Genomic DNA, 6,895 nt, shown 5'->3' with positions numbered 1-6,895 from the left:
TTCTATCCAAACAGCAGCCGCCAAGGATTAACTGTGTGTATGCCCGCTGGCTGGCTGGCTGGCTGGCGGGCTGGCTGGCTCTCCCTACTTCTTGGACGCCCTGGGGAGCTGGCGCAGGGTGGAGGGAATAGAAGTGGACGCTTCTGTTTATCTAGAGGTCTTTCCAGATGTGGAGGTGACTGTGAGCCCAGGACGAGGATACCCCACGGAGGACAGAGAACTGCAAAATAGGGCTGAGACTCTTTATTGGTGGTAGGCGCGTTGACTTAGGCGTGTGGGCAACCCTGAGTCCCAGCAGCGGTCCCATCTGAGACACTTTCCATCTGGGCTACTTGTACTCCAGGGATGGATGATATTCATAATCCTTTTGTAACAAGGCATCAGGTTGTGTGTTCGTGCAACTATGTATTGAAAGGGGATCGCTCAATTGATCAGGTCAGTCAGAGTCTAGAGAACCTTGTGAGGCAAAGGTGAATGGGTAGCTTTGGAAGATCCAGGTCCTCCAGTGAAGCCCTAGAGTGTGGTGCTGGGCAGCTCTGCTCAGAACGTTTCTTAATTCTACATACATGCCCTCCTGAGTCTCCTCCTGTGGGAATCATGTCCCAGGCTTCTCCAGAACAGTCCCTCCTCTTCTCCATCCCCAAACACTGAGTCAGATAGCTTGCTCTGGAATCTTATCACAACTCTGAAAGAGAGAGGATCTGAACTGAACGGAGAAATGAAACTGCCCTGGTGACATCAGGCTCTGAAAGCACCTTCTCCCCTTCCCCCTCCCCCCCTCCTCCTTTTCCCTCTCCCTCTCCCTCTCCCTCTCCCTCTCCCTCTCCCCCACCTTCTCCCTCTCCCTCTCCTTTTCCTTCTCCCTCTCCCTCCCCCTCTCTGCCTCCTTCTCCCTTCCCTCTCCCTTTCTCTCTCCCCCTCTCTCTACCCACTTTTTCCTCTTTACCCCTTCGTCTTCCCTCCTTTTCTCCCTCCCTTTCCCCCTCCCTCTTCTCTTCCCTTCTTCCCTTGCTCCTTCCCTCTCTCATTCCCACCATTCCTCCCCCTCCCATCCCTCCTTTTCTCCCTCCCTTCCCCTCCCTCTTCCCTTCCCCTTCCTCCCCCTTCCCTCTCTCCTTCCCACCATTCCTCCCCCTCCCACCCCTCCTTTCCCCCCTCCTCTCTCTTGGCAGGAGGAGATGCTGGTTTGGGATATCCCAGGCAAAACAAACAGACTGAACTTTTCTACTCTTTGCTGTGCCAGCATAAAAAGGCCAACAAATTGAAGGGGGAAGGCAGGGGTGCAAGCCAGTGCCTCCCGTCATCCCCTCCCAAGGCTGGGCATAGAGAGGCAGAGGGCAAATCTCAGAATGGGACAGAAGGAGAAGAGGGCAGATTTGACGTCAGACAGAAGCCTGTGAATTCCCATAGGCTTCTCCAGAAATTCCAAATCCAAGTGCCAGTTCATGAGAAGGAGAGACGTTATTGGCCCTCTAGTACCCCAGCAGAGCACTTAAGGACGCCTGTCGAGAATAAGCAGATGTGCTCCAACCAGAGATGTGACCTGCCCTGGCCTAGCAGCCCTGAGGAGAGTTCCTATTTCTTGGCACATATCTTAGGCAGAGCGAAATCGCATTCTTGGTTATCTATATAGGAAAACACAAGGATAAACTTCTCCTCATTCCTGTAAGGGACACGAAGCTTCCCACCCAGCATGTGGACCCAGCCTGTCCCCTGTCTCTCTGTTCCTAACATTAACAAGCAGCAGAAGGGGGGGGGCTTAATTTCCCCTAGGATGCTGCAGGGGCAACAGAGAGTCTTGGAAGCCTTGTGAGGGAAGAATGTAGCATTTCTCCATGTCATGGCGCCACCCAGAAGACTTGGCTTACTGAAAACCTGGCTCAAAGCAGGACAGCAGGATTCATAAAGCTGGGCATGTAGCTCAGGAGAGGGGCACACACACACACACACACACACACACACACACACACACACACACACGATGGGTTTAGTGGTGGAGGTTGGAAAGGCAGCACTCTTTTTTTTTTTTGGTTTTTTTTTTTTTTTTTTTTTTTTTCCGGAGCTGGGGACTGAACCCAGGGCCTTGCGCTTCCTAGGCAAGCGCTCTACCACTGAGCTAAATCCCCAACCCGAAAGGCAGCACTCTTTAATGTTGATGTTGAGATGCCAACCTGGAGGTCAAAAGCAGAAGAAAGGTTTAGAGACCCACCAGATGATGGCCAACTCCACAGCTGGCTCATTCCACTGGGAGGTTTCACATCTACCCAACTGGTTTCTTGACTCCTTATTGATAAAGTGAAGATAGGTTAGGTGTCTCTAATCTGGAGTCAACTGGGGCAGATGGACTCAGAATGAGATGGAGATTTCTCAAAAAGCAGCTAACCCAGGGGAACCCGAGCAGCCCTGACTGTTCTTCGGAGAAATAAATGAAGGTCAAGCAGTGGCAAGACAGCTCAAGATACAGCTCGATACATTGTATCAAGTTTATGTCAAACTTAGGAGAGACCAAGACTCCGGTGGTTTTGTATTTGGGAGATGTGGGGTTGGTTCATTTGCTTGTTTTTCAGCTTGTGGTTTCCTTTTTCAGTGGCATGTATTAACCAGGTATGCTAGTGCACGCCTTTAATCCCAGCCCTTGAGAGGCAGAGGTAGATGGAACTCTGTGAGTTTGAGGTCAACCTTGTCTGTATAGCAAGTTCAAGGCCACCCAGAGATACATATCGAGACACTGTAAATAATCAAACAGAATTACTTATTTTTGTGTGTGGCCAGAGAGTGTGCGTGTGTACATGTGTGTTCCAGTACATGTTCATGAATGTAATCATGGATGTAGAGGTCGGAGGAAAACCTTGGATCTTGGTGCACAGAATCTCACTGTTCTGGGACCAATCAAGTAAACAAGGCTGGCTGACCAGCAAGTCCTAACTCTCTGTCTGTGTCCACCTTCCCAGCACTTGGATTATTAACTTGTTACCATACTTTTTTAAAAGCATGATTTCTGGGATGGAAGTTGAGTCCTGATGCTTGCAAGGAAAGCACTTTAAGGATTAAGCCATCTCCCCATTCTTCTTTCTGGTTTTTCCTCTGTGGCAGAGCCTCCCTCAGTAACCAAGGCTGGCTCTCAGCTAATACCAGTCCTTCTGACCCACCCTCCCAACTGCTGGGGTTAGATATGTGTACCACCATATCTGTCATGTTTTGGGAATTTTGGAGAAGGAATCATGACCTGAAGCTTCTCACATGACTAATAAAAAGGTTGACGTAGGCAGGACATGTTAGAATGTCCATGATAAGTACCAGTATTCTAAGTATAACCTCCCTCTTTCCAGACTCTTAGGCTGAGCCCCCACATCTCCCAAGAGACTTAAAGGGGATGTGTTTATTTTATTTGAGGTACAGACTAGGAGAGGAGAAGTATGGTACTAAATACAGCAAAGGGAGCCTCGGGCTTCCCATGGTTCCCAAGTCAGAAGACTCGGGCGACGTGGGGAATTCTAAGGGATGGGAACAGAGATGGAGGGTCTGGGGAGTGTCATCACAACCCACCACCCAGTCTAAAAGGCAAACAAGCAAAGAGGACTCACAAGGCCAGGTTGCAAAGGCCAACCCGTGCCAGTATGACAGAAGAAAGAAAGTGTGTCACCGAGCTGGACACTTTGTCAGGCGCCTGAAGTCCTTTGTCCTCAATTTCATTCCTGCTTTGAAACTGTAAGAAAGACAGGAAATTTAGCAAGACAGGGACTGCTTTGCAGAATTCCCCGTCTCCCCCCACCCCCATCCCTTCCACAAGCACCCTAAGCAACCAGAACCCAAGTGCTTTCCACACAGCGAAAGCTATCCCTCCAGGGCTAAGGCAAGGGTCATGGAGAGAAGCACATCAACAGCTAACAAATGAAGCCCAAGATGACGCAGAGCCTAGGTCAGCAGAGCCTGGGTCAGCAGAGCCTGGGTCAGCGGAGCGTGGGTCAGAGGTCATCATCCTGAGAACATGGGACAGATGTCAAGACCAAGCACCCCTCCAGGGTCTCCCTGTCAAGTTCCAAAGCGAGCTATGTCTACCCTTAATTCCCTAGCCATTGCACCTACTCAAGGGAGCCTGGGCTAAGCATCAAAGGCTTCCTCCATATTCCCAAGTGGCTCTCTCTCATCAGACCACAGCAGCTCCTGGGAGAGGAACACGAGAGTCAGTGGAGCATCCCCTGCAGCCTACCATGGGGAGCATGCCCTGTGCCCCGACATACTGTCGCGCTCTATTTATTTGTCTATTTTTGTGTATATATGTGTGCAAGTGTGTATGTGGTGTTATCTGTTTGGTGTTTTTTCCATTTGTGTTTGTGAGCATTGTCGGGTGTGTGTGTGTGTGTGTGTGTGTGTGGTATGTGTGTGTGTCCAGATGGGTAGGGGCTGGAGATGGGTGTTGGTCACTCTTCACCTATTACCTTTGAGACCTCAATCTCAGATGCCCCCCCCCCCCCCGCTGAGGCACCTCCCCAGTCCATTTGACAATTCGTTCCTCCTCCCTGGTCAATTCATTCCTGCGGCTGTTCTCTGGTTGTTGGAAAGGGCCGTGGGGCCAGGGCTTCTGTAGGGTGACATTGGGTTCCCGAGGAGCGCAGCATGTCATTAGCAGCTCCATGACTTCTCCCACTGGGGCCCTAACATTCTGCCAAGCCAGCTATTCTCGTCCCGTCTGTCCAGCCATCCCACGGGCAAAGGCTGGCTTTGCAAACTTTTCAATTCCATTCTGAAGGGTAGCGCGACAGGCAGGCTTCCATGGGTGGTGCTCCACTGCCAAGAGGAGGACGAGGGAACCGCTCAGAGATCCTCAGAAGTTGCTGAAATGGGAAAGGAAACCTGGCATCCAGACCAGTCCTGGCCCCTGGCCCGTGCTCATGGCTCCTGTCTGGCGCCGCCTGTATTCTGGGAGGCCCCGTCAGGTGGAGCTCAGGATCAGCAGCTGAAAGAAGACAAGAGTAAGGTCAGCACACTCGCGCCGTGGCCGTTCACGTGCCTCTTGACTTTCATTCAGCCATTTAACCTCCCCGTGCCTCAGTTTCTCTATCACTACTGGCTCCCCCCGTTTTGGTAAACCGTGTCAATTAACACTGAGGCACAGAATGAACCTGATGGAGTATCTTTCCTGATAAATAAAGTGACATCGCCCCCTGGTGGAAGGCACAGTCCTGAGCACTGAACTACGGGGACCTGTGAGAGATTGAAAGAAGGGATGGCTGGGGTGAAGAAACGTTATACAGAGCCACAGGAACTAAAATAGTCTGAAAGGAGGTGTAGGAAGCCCTGATTAAGTGGAGCCCTAAGTGGAGGCTCACGGTTAACATGGACATGGCTGTCAAGAACACCAAGGCCCAGGCACATCCTGACGTCCAAGCGCAGTGATTGATTAGTGCTTACAGAAACTAGCAGCCGCTGCTTCCTCCCACAGAGACCGCTGGCCTACAGACTCCTCCCACAAAGACTGTTGGCCTACAGACTCCTCCCACAGAGACTGTTGGCCTACAGACTCCTCCCACAGAGACCGCTGGCCTACAGACTCCTCCCACAGAGACTCAGAAACATACTCCTGTGCTGTACATTAACAAACACACTTGAGGTCCAGGGTTGATGTAGTTATCGGTTCCATTCCATCAGAGTTCACACAGCCCAGCTGACACGAGCTTTTCTGTATGTGTGTCTACGTGTCAGTCCTTTCCTCATGTCCTTACTACCCCTACTCCTGTTCCGAATGTGGCAGAGGTGCTAGGGCACAGAGCATGATATCTCAAGGCATGGTGTACAGTCCTCCGGGCTGAATAAGGTGCGATGGAGAGGCCCTCAGAAGCAAAACCTCTCTCAACTTTCTTCAGCCCTCCTGTCTCTACTCCTCTTTCCCCATAGAAAGTAGAACCCCTTTCCCAGAGATCCAGCCACGAAATCCAGAAACACCGCATAAGCTTCTCTTCCTCTCTGTGTAGAAGCTGGCCGTCGAAGAAGTTCTCGGACCTACAAAGTACAGAGGATAAGTGGCTGTTGGGTACTCGACCCTTGATGGGACATCTATCTGAACTGCGCTTCCCACAAAGCTTGGGGAACTGTGGAAGAGGAGGTGGAAATAGTTGGAGGATGATGGGAGGAGTGCGATAGGGGTTGGGGATTTAGCTCAGTGGTAGCGCTTGCCTTTGTGCGCAAGCACAAAGTCCTGGGGTTCAGTCCTCAGCTCCAAAAAAAAAAAAAAAAAAAAAAAAAAAAAAAAGGCAAAACAACAAAAAGACCAAAAAAACAAGGTAACTGGGAGGAGTGCGATAAAGTGCTCTCTTCTCGATACAGCCCGACAGTTATGGATCAAGCCAGGACTCCCAGCAGGCAGCACCAAGTAGGAGAGGGAGCTGGAAGTGGATATGATCAAGATTCATTGTACACATGTATGGCATTGTTGAGCAATGCATAAAACATTCTTTTTTAAAGATTTTTTGTTTGTTTGCTTATTTTGTTGTTTTGGTTTTTGGATTTTTTTGTTTTTTGGTTTTTTGGGGTTTATTTATTTATTTAGTTTTGGTTTTTTGGTTTTGGTTTTTGGGGTTTTTTGGGTTTTGTTTGTTTGTTTTGGTTTTTTGGTTTTTGGGTTTTTTGGGTTTGGGTTTTAGGGTTTTTGTTTTGTTTTTGTTTTTTGTTTTTTTGCTGTAGGACTGGAGAGAGGGCCCAGGAGTCGTTATCATTTGCTAATCTTGCAGAGGACCCAGGTTGGATTCCCAGTGCCCATGTAGAGACTCAGAACCATCTGTAGCTTGAGTTTCACACGATCCTACTCCCTCTTCTGACCTCCATGAGCACCAGGCAAGCACACGGTGAACATGGGTATAGCCAAAACAATCATACACAAAATAAAAGGAAGGAGTCT

The 6,895-nt window shown here is 49.9% G+C and overlaps 1 long non-coding RNA gene across 1 annotated transcript; it reads right to left on the bottom strand.

The window, feature by feature from the left end:
• Nucleotides 1-1,195: 1,195 nt before the first annotated feature.
• Nucleotides 1,196-5,315, bottom strand: LOC102548791 (uncharacterized). The gene is made up of 4 exons (XR_010055485.1): nucleotides 4,087-5,315; nucleotides 3,794-3,980; nucleotides 3,585-3,706; nucleotides 1,196-2,728 (listed from the first exon to the last, which is right to left on the bottom strand). It is a non-coding gene; the product is annotated as an uncharacterized LOC102548791 (long non-coding RNA).
• Nucleotides 5,316-6,895: the final 1,580 nt, after the last annotated feature.

Source organism: Rattus norvegicus, chromosome 10 (genome assembly GCF_036323735.1).
Source record: "Rattus norvegicus strain BN/NHsdMcwi chromosome 10, GRCr8, whole genome shotgun sequence".
In the NCBI taxonomy this organism is placed as follows: Eukaryota; Metazoa; Chordata; class Mammalia; order Rodentia; family Muridae; genus Rattus; species Rattus norvegicus.
This window is presented reverse-complemented; position numbering and strand designations above follow the sequence as displayed.